Raw genomic sequence first — 17,236 nt, forward strand, 5'->3', positions numbered from 1 at the left:
CCTTTTTCCATAGATGCTGCCTGGCCTGCTGTGAGTTCCTCCAGCATTTTGTGTGTATTGCTGGGATTTCCAGCATCTGCAGATTTTCTCAGCCAGTCAGGCAGCATCTATAGACGGGAATAAACAGCTGATGTTTTGGGCTGAGATTCTTCATCAGGACTGGAAATGATGGGGGAAAGTGCCAGAATAAGAAAGTGGGGGAGGGGTACAAGCAGGCAGTTGATAGGTGAGTCCACGGGAGTGAAAAGGTAGGTGGGTGGGGTGTGAAGAACAAAGTAAGATTCATTGTCTGCTATGGGAATTGCAAGGCATCTGACCACAAATCCCTACAAAGAATTGTAAGGACTATTGACACAACTATTGTGGTCTGTCTTCTACCGTTCTGAGATATTTAGCAGGAGCGATGAATACGCGGAGCCCTTAACATTGTCAAGGATACATTCCATTTGTTCCACAATCTCTTTGACCCCCTACCATTAGGCAGAAAGTAGCATAGCATTAGAACTAAGAGTGTTAGGATGGGAAAACAGCTTCTTCCCCCAGGCAGTGAGACTACTGAACTCCCTGCCTCCACCCAGGTCTCATCACATATGAAGCGCCAGTAGTATTATACTGTTTACATTTTGACTTGTGTCGTAAATGCCCATTATGCTAAATGTCAACCTTCTGGGATATATTTTATTATTTGTTAAGTTCCCTGTGGTAATATCATTTCATGTGTGAGTTATACGTACTGTGTTATGCACCTTAGTCAGGAGGAACATTGTTTCATTTGGCAGTATGCATGTGTACAGTTGAATGCCAATAAACATGAACTTGAATTTAACTCGAATCTGGGAGGTGATAGGCGGAAGAATTAAAGGAAGGTATCTTAATAGGAGAGGACAATGGACCATGGGAGAAAGGGAAGGAGGAGTGGCAGCAGAGGGAGGTGACTTCATCAATGCATTATAAAATGATCAACTGGTGTGATGATTTAAATTATAATGCAGAAAATCCAGAGATACTGAAAATCAGAAATAAAACTAGAAAATGGAGAAAATATTCAGTACATAAGGCAGCATGAATAAGCGATGACTGTTCATTCCCCTCTGTAGATGCTGCCTGATATGTGGAGTTCCTCTAGCAATTTGTGTGTGTTACTCAAGATTTCTAGCCTCTGCAGAACTCCTTGTGTTCGTGAATATGACGTGGCTCAGCGGATGCCACTACGACACACCTTTGTTTGGTCAGCTTCAAGAACAGACACAGCCTGTAATGTCACGTGAGGGAGGGATGTACCTCATCTTGATATACCATACTCTTACAAATTTGAAATACCAAATACATGCAGGATAGATTCCATATTCTCCTCCAGTCACCCGGTCTCTTTAAAGCATCCTAGTTTTTGTCCTTCCACATTGTTTCCAACCTCCTGACCAGGCTTCTGAAGACCAGGCCAAAAATCTCTCCAGCTTCCCACCTCTCTTTCCTTGGTTAAGACACTGTGTAAAGCCTACATATATAAGCAAGCTTTTGATCCTCTGCCCTAACATCTCCTCATTCAAGCTCAGCAATTCAGGCAGCATCTATGGAGGGGAATAAACAGTCAACTTTTCAGGCCGAATACTCTATTTATTGATGTTCCTATACTGTTCCGTCATTTTTAATCTTTCTGTTTGCTTTCTCATTTTGTACAATTACAATCAATTGTCTGTAAGGCTTTGTACAACTGAGAACAACTCCAGCTTTCAGCTGGCATTCTCCGGGTCGTGTTTGCGCTGTCAGAATGCAACACTCCCTTATTACAGGATTGAATTCTGACGATAATGTGTCTGACCGTTCTACCAGTCTGACCACACGCACAATGAATAATCAAACATTCATTCATTCTGCTTGCCTCACTTCGAAGTAAATTGTCCAGATTCCTCATCAACGAGCTGCTGTTCCAAGTTCAAGTGCAAGGGTTGTGCTATGTTAAATAGTGATTTATTTACCAAATTTAACAGTGGAAGCTTGGCAAAGGAATCTGGCCATCCTTGCTAGGTTGATAAAAAGAGCTTGCAAAATGAAGTATATCAAAGGTAAGTTGTGATATCTGGATGAGGACCCTTTTCAGCAAAGCATTTTGATAAAAACATAGAAACATAGAAAAATAGAAAACCTACAGCACAATACAGTCCCTTTGGCCCACAAAGTTGTGCCAAACATGTCCCTACCTTAGAAATTACTAGGCTTACCCATAGCCCTCTATTTTTCTAAGCTCCATGTACCTATCTAAAAGTCTCTTAAAAGACCCTATCTGCCTCCACCACCATTGCCGGCAGCCCATTCCATGCACTCACCACTCTGCATAAAAATACTTACCCCTGACATCTCCTCTGTACCTGCTCCCAAGCACCTTAAACCTGTGTCCTCTTGTGGCAACCATTTCAGACAATAGGTGCAGGAGTAGGCCATTCGGCCCTTAGGGCCAGCACCACCATTCACTGTGATCATGGCTAATCATCCACAATCAGTACCCCGTTCCTGCCTTCTCCCCATATCCCTTGACTCCACTATCTTTAAGAGCTCTATCTAACACTTTCTTGAAAGCATCCAGAGAATTGGCCTCCACTGCCTTCTGAGGCAGAGCATTCCATAGATCCACAACTCTCTGGGTGAAAAAGTTTTTCTTCAACTCTGTTCTAAATGGCCTACCCCTTATTCTTAAACTGTGTCCTCTAGTTCTGGACTCCCCCAAAATTGGGAACATGTTTCCTGCCTCTAGTGTGTCCAATCCCTTAATAATCTTATATGTTTCAATCAGATTCCCTCTCATCTTTCTAAATTCCAGTGTATATAAACCCAGTCGCTCCAATCTTTCAACATATGACAGTCCCGCCATCCTGGGAATTCACCTCGTGAATCTGCATTGCACTCCCTCAATAGCAAGTGTTACGTATTCAGGCAACAATAAATATATGAGTTCGGCAAAGTTTCTTATAACAAACAACACGTTTATTAAACACAGAAAACAAACCCCCCAAAAGTAAACAAACACTAACGCAACCGGAAACAGCTGCTGAGCGGCAGCCCAAACAGTTCTTAAAGCGATATTGCAAAAACAGTTCTTAAAGTGATATTGCAAAAACAGTTCTTTAAAGTGGTATTGCCAAAAGTTCGATATGCTCACAGTCCATTTAAAAAGAGAGACTTTATAAGACGATTTAAATTCTCTTTCACGTCGCTTGCTTCGATCCTCGACGTCGAACTTCCCACGAAGAATTTACGAAACAGAACGGCTTAAAGGCACTGACCTTTCCTTCTCCACTACCTTCAATCCTTTGCAGTTAAACCCAGGGATTAACACGAAGATAGTCAATGAAATCCTTCCAAATAAGGATCAAACAAAGGTCGCCCCTGTTTCACCGTAGAAAGCAATTCTCCTCGATCTTTAACTTCCGAACTTTGATCTTCACTCTCCACTGTCTCGAACTAGCAGAATCGTAAAGAACCTGCTGGCAATGACCTCTTAAACTTTAGGCATTAGATAAAAACTTCATCCTTCAACTAAACTGCGTCATCATTTAAAACACGCAGTGGCATGAAGTCAACCTGGCAAATCCAGCCACGAACTGCCCCTCCTCACAGGGTGGGGTCTACCTTTTATAACCTGTAAAAAAAAACTGTCACATGATCTCTACTGGCGGGAAAATGACGTCATTCCACCATCACAAGACCATCACCTCAAGTCCAGTATAGCTTCAACCCCAGTCACATGACAAGGGCACCACTGTCATGTGTCACGAGTACGTAACACAAGAATGTCCTTCCTCAAATTTGATGCCTCTGACTTTCCACACAATCAGTGCCTCTCATCATCTTATACACCTCTATCAGGTCACCTCTCATCCTTCATCATTCCAAGGAGAAGAGGTCGAGTTCACTCAACCTGTTTTCATAAGGCATGCTCCCTAATCCAGGCAACGTCCTTGTAAATCTCCTCTGCACCTTTTCTATGGCTTCCACATCCTTCCTGTAGCGATTTGACCAGAACTGAGCACAGTACTCCAAATGGGGTCTGACCAAGGTTCTATACAGCTGCAACATTACCTCTTGGCTCCTAAATTCAATTCCACGATCGATGAAGCCCAATACACTATATACCTTCTTAACCATGGAGTCAACTTGCGCAGCTGCTTTGAACGTCCTATGGACTCGGACTCCAAGATCCCTCTGATCCTCCACACTGCCAAGAGTCTTACCATTAATACTATATTCTGCCATCATAGTTGATCTACCAAAATGAACCACCTCACACTTATCTGGGGTGAACTCCATATGCCACTTCTCAGCCCAGTTTTGCATCCTATCAATGTCCCGTTGTAACCTCTGACAGCCCTCCACACTATCCACAACACCTCCAACCTTTGTGTCATCAGCAAACTTACTAACCCATCCCTCCACTTCCTTATCCAAGTCATTTATAAAAATCACAAAGAGTAGGGGTCCCAGAACAGATCCCTGAGGCACACCTGGTCACCGAACTCCATGCAGAATATGACCTGTCTACAACCACTCTTTGCCTTCTGTAGGCAAACCAGTTCTGGATCCACAAAGCAATGGCCCCTTGGATCCCATGCCTCCTTATTTTCTCAATAAGCCTTGCATGAGGTACTTTATCAAAAACCTTGCTGAAACCCATATACACTACATCTACAGCTGTACGTTCATCAATGTGTTTAGTCACATCCTCAAAAAGTTCAATCAGGTTCGCAAGGCACGACCTGCCCTTGACAAAGCTATGCTGATTATTCCTAATCATATTATACCTCCAAATGTTCATAAATCTTGCCTCTCAGGATCTTCTCTATTAACTTACCAACCACTGAAGTAAGTCTCACTGGTCTATAATTTCCTGGGCTATCTCTACTCCCTTTCTTGAATAAAGGAACAACATCTGCAACCCTCCAATCCTCCGGAACCTCTCCTGTTCCCATTGATGATGCAAAGATCATTGCCAGAGGCTCAGCAATCTCCTCCCTCGCCTCCCACGGTAGCCTGGGGTCCATCTCATCCGGTCCCGGCAACCTATCCAACTTGATGCTTTCCAAAAGCTGCAGCAATCCTCTTCCTTAATATCTAAATGCTCAAGCTTTTCAGTCTGCTGCAAGTCATCACTATAATCACCAAGATCCTTTTCCACTGTGAATATTGAAGTAAAGTATTCATTAAGTACCTCTGCTATTTCCTCCGGTTCCATACCTCTGCTATTTCCTCCGGTTCCATACACACTCTCCCACTGTCACACTTGATATGTCCTATTCTTTCAAGTCTTATCCTCTTGTTCTTCACATACTTGTAGAATGCCTTGGGATTTTCCTTAATTCTGCCCGCCAAGGCCTTCTCATGGCCCCTCCTGGCTCTCCTAATTTCCTTCTTAAGTTCCTTCCTGTTAGCCTTATAATTGTCTAGGTCTCTAACATTACCTAGCTCTCTGAAGCTTTTGTAAGCTTTTATTTTGTTCTTGACAAGATTTATTACAGCCTTTGTACACCACGGTTCCTGTACCCTACCATAACTTCTCTGTCTCACTGGAATGTACCTATACAGAACTCCACACAAATATCCCCTGAATGTTTACCACATTTCTTCTGTACCTTTCTCTGAGAACATCTGTTCCCAATTTAAGCTTCCAATTTCCTGCCTGATAGCCTCATAATTCCCCTTACTCCAATTAAACACTTTTATAACTTGTCTGTTCCTATCCTTCTCCAATGCTATTGTAAAGGAGATAGAATTATGATCACTATCTTCAAAATGCTCTCCCACTGAGAGATCTGACACCAATACCCAAATAAAGTACAGCCTCTCCTCTTGTAGGCTTATCTACGTATTGTGTCAAGAAACCTTCCTGAATACACCTAACAAACTCCACTCCATCTAAACCCCTTGTTCTAGGGAGATGTCAATTGATAATTGGGAAATTAAAATCTCCCACCACGACAACTCTATTATTATTACACCTTTCCAGGATCTGTTTCCCTATCTGCTCCTCAATATCCCTTTTGCTTTTGGGCAGCCTATAAAGAACACCCAGTAGAGTTATTGACCCCTTCCTGTTACTAACCTCCACCCACAGAGACTCTGTAGACAATCCCTCCATGACATCCACCTTTTCTGCAGCTATGACACTATCTCAGATCAACAGTGCCATGCCCCCACCTCTTTTGTCTCCCTCTCTGTCCTTTCTGAAACATCTAAAACCCAGCACTTGAAGTAACTATCGATGTCCTTGAGCCATCCAAGTCTCCATAATGGCCACCACATCATTGCTCCAAGTACTGATCCACTTTCTAAACTCATCCGCTTTATTCACAATACCCCTCAAGTTAAAATAGACACACCTCAAAGCATCAGTCTGAGCGCATCCCTTATCCATCACCTGCCTATCCTCCCTCACACACTGTCTCCAAGCTTTCTCTATTTGTGAGCCAACCGCCTCTTCCCCAGTCTCTTCAGTTTGGTTCCCAGCCCCCAACTATTCTAGTTTAAACTCTCCCCAGTAGTCTTAGCAAACCTCCCTGCCAGGATATTAGTCCCCCTGGGATTCAAGTGCAACCCGTCATTTTTGTACAGGTCACACCTGCCCCAAAAGAAGTCCCAATGATCCAGAAATCTTAATCCCTGCCCCCTGCTCCAATCCCTCAGCCACTCATTTGTCCTCCACCTCATTCCATTCCTATACTCACTGACACATCACACAGGCAGTAATCCTGAGATTACTACCTTTGTGGTCCTGCTTCTCAACTTCCTTCCTAACTCCCTGTAGTCTGTTTTCAGGACCTCTTCCCTTTTCTTACCTAAGTCATTGGTACCAATATGTACCATGACCTCTGGCTGTTCTCCCTCCCACTGCAGGATATCGTGGACGTGATCTGAAACATCCTGGACCCTGGCACTTGGGAGGCAATCTACCATCTGAGTTTCTTTCCTGTGTCCACAGAATCGCCTGTCTGACTCCCTAACTATAGAGTCCCCTGTCACTACTGCCTTTCTCTTCCTTTCCCTACCCTTCTGAGCCACAGGGCTGGACTCTGTGCCAGAGGTACAGCCACTGTTGCTTCCCCCAGGTAGGCTAATGCCCCCAGCAGTACTCAAACAGGAGTACTTATTGTTCAGGGGGATAACCGCAGGGGTACTCTAGTCCCTGACTCTTCCCCTTACCTCTCCTGACTGTTATCCACTTGTCTGTCTCCCGTGGCCCCAGTGTGACCACCTCCCTATAACTCCTATAAAGCAGGGGAGTAAAGATTTTTTGGGACCAGGAAAGAGTACAATAGAATGTACAATAAAGTGCTACAGTATAAAAGTAATCACTTTACTCTGCATTCTATTCTTGTTTTGCCTCATACGACCTCATTGTCGCTTTGTAGTGAAGTGATCTATACAAATGGTCTGCAAGACAGGTTTTCACTGCACCTTAACAGATGTGACAATAACAAACCAGCTTACCATTTTTTCCCTCCTCCTAGTATTATCTATTCATGAATAAGCTCTTCTTGGCCTTCCAACCAGGTACAGGTATCGATTTTAACCAATGTTTCAAAGACAAACTCTGCCACCTTCATCAGGGATGATGCCTGGGCATATCTAGTCTGGTCGTCATCCATCCCTCCTGATTGGTTAGTCCTCATCCAATCAGGTTTCTGCTCTCTCACCTTGTTTGCAATCGAATTCCAGTTCTTACTTAGAGTGAGACCTTCCTCTTTGTTAAAATTCGTTTTCTCTCATTTTATTTCAATGGCTTCCTTGCCAGATGGCCCCAAAAGCCATTGGTACGGCACAGTAGTTTTGTGCCGCAGGATGGTTCCAATAGGTGAATTTAGGTCCAGAGGGCACAGCTTCAGATTCCAAGGATGTCCCTTTAGAACAGAGATGAGGAGGAATTTCTCAAGCCAGGTGGCGAATCAGTGGAATTCATTGCCACAGATGACTGTGGAGGCTGAGTTATTGTATATATTTAAAGTGTAGGTTGATAGGCTCTTGATTATGCAGGGCATCAAAGGTTACGGGGAGAAAGCAGGAGAATGGGGTTAAGAGGGATAATAAATCATCCATGATGGAATGTGCAGACTCAGTGGGCCGAATAGTCTAATTCTGTTCTTATGTTCTTATGAGATGGGGATCTCATGTGATGGAGTTAACAATTAGTCAAGATGGCTTTGATTGTGTGGAGAGAATTTTGCCCTCCATGCTCATCCTCTGTTCAGCTTTTTGCTCCAGACTGTGAGCACAAGGTCACTCTTTGTAATCTTAAGTAGTTGGAAAATGAAAATAAGAGATATATTTTTAAATCTCACTGTCACAATGTATTTTGCGAATGACATTAGCTGCTGCTGCCAGCTGTTGGCCAATCCACACATCAGATGGAGAAGCTGTCTACATTCCTGTTTGTTCAGAATGCAGTTATATTTTTGGCAGTGTGACCCTATTCTTGGTCGAGCTTCTTCCCATGAACTCTTCCATTTCAATCTCTACAAGCACAATCTCTGGTATTTTCACTGAATGCAGATGGGTGTGTATGTAAAGTAATTTGTGAGCAAGCTGACTGTCTGGAACTGCAGCCTCATCTGCCCCTCTGATTAAACCCATGAAGCTACAAGGAACTAGCAATCTGACATGATAACTATTTATGTTTCAATAAATAAGACAGCTTTTGCAAAACACCCACATTTACATATACACTCAGTGATGACTTTATTAGATACTTCCTGTACCTAATAACATAGCCACTGAGTACGTCTGTGGTCTTCTGCTCCTGTAGACCATCCGCTTTAAGGTTTGATGTTGTTGTGCATTCAGAGATGCTCTTCTCCACACCATTGTTGTAACATGTGGTTATTTGAGTTCCTGTCAGCTAAAACCAGTCTGGCCTTTCTCCTCTGACCTCTCTCATTAGCAAGGCATTTTCATCCATAGAACTGCTGCTCACTAAGTGTTTCTTGTTTCTTGCACCATTCTTTGTAAACTCTAGAGACTATTGTGTGTAAAATTCCCAGGAGATCAGCTGTTTCTGAGATACTCAAACCACCCTGTCGGGCACCAGCAATTATTCCATGGTCAAAGGCACTGAGATCACATTTTCACCCCATTATGATGTTTGGTTTGAACGACTGGACCTCTTGACCATATCTACATACTTTTCTGTATTGAGTTGCTGCCACATGATTAGCTGATTAGATATTTGCATTAATCAGCAGGTGTACCTAATAAAATGGCCTCTGAGTGTAAGTAATTTGTGAGCAATCTAACTCTTTGGAACTGCCAGCCTTATCTGCCCTTTCTGGTGTGAAACTACTAAGCTATGAGCTAGCCGTTTGACGTGACAACTATTTGCCTTTCAGTAAATAAGTCTCTTTTTGCAATACATCCACATTTACATAAATTTATTTTTTCTTTGGATGCACAGAATAGCATCCATTCAATGTCTTTCCCCAGTCTCTGAAGATCCTGCCATGTTGCTAACCCAGGGATTTACATTCAGGCAAGTTGTCAAGTTTATGCAATTGAGCATAGCGGACACATCACACATAACAAGGTCCAGAAAACAGCAAACAAACCAAGTGTTTTTGCTGATGTTTGTTGAGGAAAGTTTGTTGCTTAGGGCACGGACAAACTTCTGGGATGAACGGCATTGAATTCTGAATCATTCTGGCAGGCAGAGGAAGTCTTGGTTTAATTTATTATCTGAAAGCTGAACAGGGATATCTCTAGGGATTCAATCAAGACTCAAGGTATGCATAAAAAACATAACATAGAACAATAAAGCACAGGAACAGGACTTCTGGCCCACAATGTTATGCTGAACTATTTACATTAGTAATCAAATGCCCAACTATGGCAAACTCTTCTGCCCACACAATGCCCATATCCTTCCATTTCCTGCACATTCATGTACCTAACTGAGAGCTTCTTGAACACCTCTATTTTATTTTTCTCTCACTGCTGGGAGTGCATGCCAAGTTTCTGCCATTCTCTGAGTAATAAACTCATACCCCTTTGAACTTTACCCTTCTCATCTTAAATGTATGTCCTCTCGTAATAAATATCTTGACTCTGGGAAAAAGATTCTGACTTTCTTCCCTAACTCTACATCGCATAAACATATAAACTTCTATCAGATTTCTCCTCAGCCTCTGCTGCTCCAGAGAAAACAACAAAAACAGATGCCCTCGAATCTATGCAGCGTTCTGATGAACCTCTTCTGCACCCCCTCCTAAGCCTCCACATCCATTCTTTAATGGGGCAACCAGAATTGAATGCAATGCTCCAGATGCTGCCTAACCAAAGTTTTATTAAGCTGCAACATAACTTCCTGACTCTTGAATTCAGTTCCTAGAGTAATAAAGGTGAGAAAGTCACACACTTTTACTACTCTGTCAACCTGAGCAGACACTTTCAGGGCTTGAGCACCAAGATCCTTTTGTATGTCAATGCCTTTAAGGGAATTGTCTTGATCTCCCAAGGTACAGTACCTCACATAGACCTGCCTCATCCCAAAATGTCAACTGTTTATTTCCTTCCATGATTTTATCCATGCTGAGTTCCTCCAGGATTTAGTGTCTATGCCTCACATCTGTTAATATGGTTACAGATCCTGCAATCCTCCTGGGTCGTAGGTGCGCTGTACATATGAGTGCTGCACTGGTTGCCTCCATCTCTCAAGGTCGTGGGTGAGTGCCTGGGTCGTGGCAAAGCTCCCTCTGGTCCACTTCTTGTTGTCTGTCTGTTTCTTTCTCTGTCTGCCCTTTTTCTTTTCCCTTGTACTGTTCCTGAAGAATGGACTTTGAGAGTCCACTAGATCTTACATGGCCACACCATCTCAATTTCCTCTTTTTTACCATGGACACTAAATTTTTGTGGTGTCCCTTGTGCTGGGTGATGGTTCTTGGTACTTCATCTTTTGAGACATAGTCTTCATAGGAGCCTTCTGCAGCATCTCATTTCTACTGCCTGGTGTAGGGGAGGGTTCTGGATAGAGGTAGTACTTTGATGTCTGGCAGTTGCACTATACCTCGTAGGGTGGATGGGCATCACTGGTCCTCATCCATCTCCTAAAACTCTCATGTTGGCCTCTAAGTGGCACATCCTGGTACATTGCTTCAGTTGATGAGCTAAACAATTTAAGGGGGTGCTGTTAGCATGGCACCACTGGACGAAGGACCTCATTGACAATGACACTGGCCACGCTGGATGAGTTCCCCGAAGAACAATGGCTGTGTGTGGAGGACATTGGCTGTTGTCTGGCCTGGAGAGGGGTGGGCACTGCCAGGCCTCACCAGCCCAAGATACGCAATGTGATGGACATGTCTTTCAATACTCCAACCATTTCTGCAACTGATCTACAGTACTGTGCAAAAATCCTAGGCAAGTGTGTGTGTGTGTGTGTGTGTGTGTATACACACATCCACAGCTTTACCATAAATTGTCTTCATTACCTGCTCAAAATGTTTAATCCAGTTAGGAAGACATAACTTGCCCCACACAAACCATGCTATCCCTAATTAGGCCATGGTTTTCCAAATGTTCATTAACACTATTGCAAAGAATACTCCCCAACAATTTTCCTAACAAGAAAATTATTATAAGCAAAGTACTTTGAGGATTATTGAGGGGTCAATTTTCTACCTTTTATAAATTAATACTACATGCTTTTAAACAGATGAAATTGGAAAAGATCACTCAGCCCCCTGAGCCAGAGATCATGACTAATCCAACCGTATCCTCAAATTCTTTATCCCCTTCCAGGCTCAATGACCTTTAATCTACTTCTTCCTTAAAAATCCCAAGGCTTCACATTCCCCATCACATGCGGGAGGGACCTACAACAGCCTAAAGGGAAAAGAATTGCACTGAATTATACTCTGAAGTTCTGAACACCTGCACTGCAATTTTTGATTCATAAATCATCGTTAAATTTAATTTCAGAAGCAGAATGGATTGTGGCCAGACACATTAGACTTCTGAGGATAGTAGTATGAATATCACTGACCCATTGAAAAGGTAAAGTCTGCATGGCAGGAAGATTTAGAAAAGTCTATATAATGCAATAGGAAACTTCCAGCTTTCCTTACTATTCAGTGTTGTCAATACCACCTGTCTGACCGAAATGTTGTCTCTGTTCAGTTACTACTGCCAGTATCAGAAGATATTTCCATCCAGTGACCTTGTCCTGTGAGTTCTGGCATCCAAAAGAAAAAAAAGATCTGAAGGATATTGTTAAAACTTTACTGTACCAATGTTGAATCCTTCCTGAAAAGATATTTTGACCATACTTCACTCTGATAATTTTAGCTTTGCGGTCATAGAAGTGACAGACGAGACGGGAGCACAGGAATGTGGTGTAGAGCCTATTGGCATGTGTCAGGACAACTTTCATTATCATTAGTGCTGAGGTGGGGTTGGTGGTGAGCTTTGAGTTCAAAGGTGTAAATATTGTCAACAGTTTGTTCTAATCTAGCCATATAGATGTTAAGGCAAAGAAACCTGTACTTCCTTAGAAGGCTGAGGAAACTTAGCAGGTTGCTGATGCCTCTTAACAATTTTTATAGATGTACAGCTGCTTTGCTCAGAGCCATTAGAACTTGCAGAATGTTGTGAACACACCCCAGTCTTTCACACGCATTAGCCTCCCCTCCCTTGTCTCTTCATATCCCACTGCCTTGAGAAGGCAACCAACACAATCAAGAGTGCCTCCCACCCCAGTCATTCTCTCTTCTCCCTTCTCCCATCAGGCTGAAAGGATAGAGATCAAGATTCAGCCTCAAGAAAAGCATCGGCCTCATTCTTATCAGACTCTGGAATGGACCTCTTGATCTCTCCGTCTACCTGATTGTGACCCCTGCACTTTATTTGATTCTCTGCACCACACTTTCTCTGTAACTGCAACACTTTATTCTGCATTCTGTTGTCCTTTTTTACCACCACAGTGTAATTATGCAGGGCACTATCTGTCCGGTCGGCATGCAAGCAAAAGCTTTTCACTGTCTCTCGGTGAATGTGACACTACCAATACCAACTGGAAACAAGATCAGAATATTGTGGATATACTCAGCAGGTCAGGCAGCAACTGTGCAGAGAAAAACAGAGTTATATAATATTTCGGTTTGATTTCTTTGAAACAGACAATTTTTAACAGATTTCTAATGAAAGTTTTTCAACGTGAGGTGTTAAAAATTGAATCTTCCACTGATGTTGTCCGACTTGGAAAAAAATATGAATACTGTGCATTTTGTCCTAAGTATGAATACAGCACAAATTGATTGAGTGGAGATTGCAATCCAGAGGCGAACTGAGGATTTCTGTTCTACAGATCAGAAAGTACTTACTAAGAATTGCAGTCATTGCATGACCTTCAGTTTTTAAGACCTTAAGACCATAAGCTATAGGAACACGATTAGGCCATTTGCTCCATTGAGTCTGCCATTTCATCATGACTGATCCATTTTTCCTCTCAGCCCCAATCTTCTGCCTTCTTCCTGTATCCCTTCATGCCCTGAACAATCAAGAATCTATTAACCTCTGCCTTAAATATACCCAAGGACTTGGCCTCCATAGCTGCCGGTTATTCATTGCTTCTATTGAGTTTCTTTGTAGTTACTGTGAATATCTATAAGAAAACGAATCTCATGGTAGATGATTTATATGTACTCTGATGATAATTTTAATTTGAACTTTGAACCTGAAGTGCCAAGTGGACCTTCCAATGTAATCCTCTCCTGAAGTTCTTCCCTATTTCATAAGCCAGCCTTCAGCCAATCAGATTCACCTGTCACCATGCATCCCTCCTAAGCCTCCCACAGGCCCTTTTCTCACCATGCCCTTCTCCTCTTTGAGCTGGCTATCTCTCTTCTTCATTCTTAGTGCTGATGCAGGGTTTCAATTCAAAATCTTGACAATTTATTCTCTGAAGCCCCTCCTCCCACACCCTCCCACAGATGCTGCTCAATCCATTGAGTTCCTTTTGCAGGTTGTTTGTTGCCCCAGACCACAGTCCCCACTCAGCCAATCAGATTTGGAGCTCACTGCTCAAAGTTAAACAAAGAAAGGTAGGGAGGTATGAAGCAAGAGCGGATTCTGATAGATTTGGAAATTATGTGATAAATTATGGCAGTAGACTAACATTTAAAAAATTAGTGCATTGTTTACGCAAGGACATACTTTAAGGAACAAAAAGCAAAAAGCAAATATGTCCTACCTTGGCAAGCAAGAAAAGTTAAAATTAGTATTAAATCAATGGTTTGTAATGTTACTAAAAAATAGCAATTAACACTAGAACTGGGAAATCTTTATAACTAACCAAAGCAGTATGAAGACACTTCAGCCTGAGGGTAGTGAATGTGGGGGAGTTTGTTGCTATGGAGAGCTAGAGAAGCCAAACCATTAGGTGAATTAAGGTGGGGATTGTTGGGGTTTTGACTGTTAAGGGAGTTAATTTACGTGGAGAAGGTGAGAGAATGGGTTTGGCAAAAAAAACCCAGCCATGCCATGATTGAATGATAGTTCAATGGGCTAAATGGCTTAATTCTGCTCCTATAATCTTATGGTTTTATGGTCTTGAGGAAAGGAAAGGGAAGGGAGAACATGAGGAATTTACCAAGAAACATAAACACTGCAAAAACTCTGTCAAAAGGAAGAGATAAATTAACACTTGTTCCTTGCAGAAGAAAATAAATAAATGTTTTATGTTAATCTTCACAGCAGACCTAAAGAAACTTATGGTAATAGTAGAAAACAAGTCGGAAGACAGTGAAGAGCTAAAAGAAATAAACATCTTGAGAGGATTTTTATTGGAGAGATTTATGGAATTAAATTCCAATAAATCCTCTGGATCTGATGACCTGCTTTCCAAATTCTTGAGATTCTAGACAGTTCCCACAGATTGAAAGCTGCTCTGTGGGCTAATATTACACAGAGTAATCTGAGGCAAGAGAATAAAAGGAATATGACCACAAACAAGAATATGGCTCCCATTGCCCACTGTACAATAGAACTTCCCCAGCCCCTGAGTAAGGAGTGAAGACAGCTAAAGGGTCCCCATGCTGAAGATGGAGTCTTGTGCAGTTCTTAAATCATCCTAACCCTATCAGCTTTTACTCGGATGTGCACAACTAAATTGGTGATATTCTTGGACATATTGGGGATGTACATGCAACATTTCTAGCCAAAGATAGCACAAGTACCACACACTGCTCAACACACTGAGTTGCTCCAGCAAAAACATTTTTTTTATTATTCCAGTAGAATGCATGGCAATCGGAGTATCTTTCCATTATCCCTACATTTTGTCTTCAGACACTTAACGCAGTTTCTAATCAGGTCATTTTCAGCTTTATTTAATTCATAGAAATGGCTTTACTTTAAGCAACACTGTACCCCTGTCTTAGGGTTAATTTGGTCTTGAGCAACAAATGCTATCCTCATCGAGAAAAATTGCATTATATAAATGAGTGAATTAAAAGTGCAGGCACATACCTGTCACAATATAATGGCCCATAATGAACAAAGCCTCCATTGCTGAGTCATGTGATCCATCTGTCATCTCTCAGGGACTTTTTTGGGCTTTTGTCAATGGATAACTTCTTTCTGTGCAATAAACATGAGAATTAATTTTATTTTCCTCTTGTGTTTATCTTCTCAGAACCTGCCTATGGTTCAATACAGTCAGGTTAATCAAACAAGAGTTCTGATGAAGAGTATTGACCTGAAATGTTGACTGTTTATTCCTCTCCATAGATACTGCCTGACCTGCCGAATTCCTCCAGCATTTTGTGTGTGTTATTAGGACTAGCCCCACACTTTTCAGCAGTGAAAACCTTCTGCAAAAACTTGGATGAATCCTGTTGTTTTTTTTTCCTTGAATTGCTCAAACTGAATTTTGTGTCATGGAAGCTTTCTGTCTAATTTTTTTCAAATTCATTGTTTAATACTCTATTTATCTATCCTTTCTACAGTGGTGATCTGTGCCCCAGGTCAAAAGGCAGTTCTAGTGATTGTTTCACTACTTGAAGGTCCAATGGATGAACTTGGAAGGCAACTTGAAGAACTCCTATTGCAGATAATGGCAACTCCCTGACACATCCAGCACCAACAGCAACAATTGTTTGTGAGTTCAACCCAACTGTAAAATTGCGTGGGTGCATCATAGCATTCATCAATTGCCAATGGACAACAGATAGATGGCTTCTTAGTTAAGAATATAAAATAGATGAAATGGGAGCAGAATATGGTGGCAATCTCATAGAGGATTGTGTGTTTGTGTAGATTTCCAGTGACAGTAACAATACACTCAATGCTTTTACTCTTATAATATTTAAAAAGTATCTGAGCAAGTACTTAGACCAGCAGGTCATAGAAGCCAAAGGACAAAGTGCTGGTAAATGGGACTAAGTAGATTCAGCCTACTTTAATGCTGATGCTATGACTTCTGTTTTCTAGACTGATTCTCCATAGAATACTATAGTGCAGAAACAGGCCATTCAGCCCATATAGTCTATGCTGAACTATTAATCTGCCTCATTCCATCAAACTATGCCCCGAGCATAGATCTCCATACCTCTACCATCCATGGACCTATCCACATTTCTCTTAAATGTTGAAATCAAATGTCAATCCACCACTGCTGCTGGTAGTTTGTTCCACACTCTCACCACTGTCTGAGTGAAGGTGTTCCCCTGATGTTCTTCTTAAACAGTTCACCTTTCACCCTTAACACTTGAACTCTAGTTCTCATCCCAGCCAGCCTCAATGGAAAAAGCCTATTGGCATTTACCCTGTCTATACCTGAGGTGATTCTCTACACCACTACCAAATCTCCCCTCAATCTCCTATGCTCCAGGAAATTAAGACCTAACCTATTCAATCTTTCCCCTTAACTCAACTCTGCAAGTTCTGGCAACATCCTTGTAAATTTAATCTGCACTGATAGAGATGCCATTACTTTTTGATGCAGTGTTAAGCGCATGGACATTAAAATCCTTGGCATTATTGAAAGCAAGTTTTCTTAGTGCTTTGGCCAACAGTTATCACTACAACAGATTGTCTGTTCACTGTTTCAGTGCTTTCTGTGGTAGCTTGCTGTGCGTAAATTGGCTGCTATGTTCTCCTGCATTACAATGGTGACTATTCTTCAGAAATACTTCATTAAGCGCACAAGATATTAGAACAGTCTGCTTCACCAATACATCATGGGTGATTTTTTTTACAACCCTAT

General features: G+C 42.0%; 1 long non-coding RNA gene across 3 annotated transcripts in view; it reads right to left on the bottom strand.

Moving 5' to 3' along the window:
* The window catches only part of LOC132391906 (uncharacterized), a 199,582-nt gene that overhangs the window by 57,217 nt on the left and 125,129 nt on the right, over positions 1–17,236 (bottom strand). The window contains exons 8-9 of one of the 3 annotated variants that reach the window (XR_009511382.1): positions 15,499–15,609; positions 2,990–3,476 (exon numbers count right to left, since the gene is read on the bottom strand). This is a non-coding gene — a long non-coding RNA (uncharacterized LOC132391906). Of the gene's footprint in view, positions 1–2,989; positions 3,477–12,935; positions 13,094–15,498; positions 15,610–17,236 lie in introns of those variants that run through there. The other 2 variants (XR_009511381.1, XR_009511383.1) reach the window with 2 other exon arrangements.

Source organism: Hypanus sabinus, chromosome 3, assembly GCF_030144855.1.
Source record: "Hypanus sabinus isolate sHypSab1 chromosome 3, sHypSab1.hap1, whole genome shotgun sequence".
Lineage (NCBI taxonomy): Eukaryota > Metazoa > Chordata > Chondrichthyes > Myliobatiformes > Dasyatidae > Hypanus > Hypanus sabinus.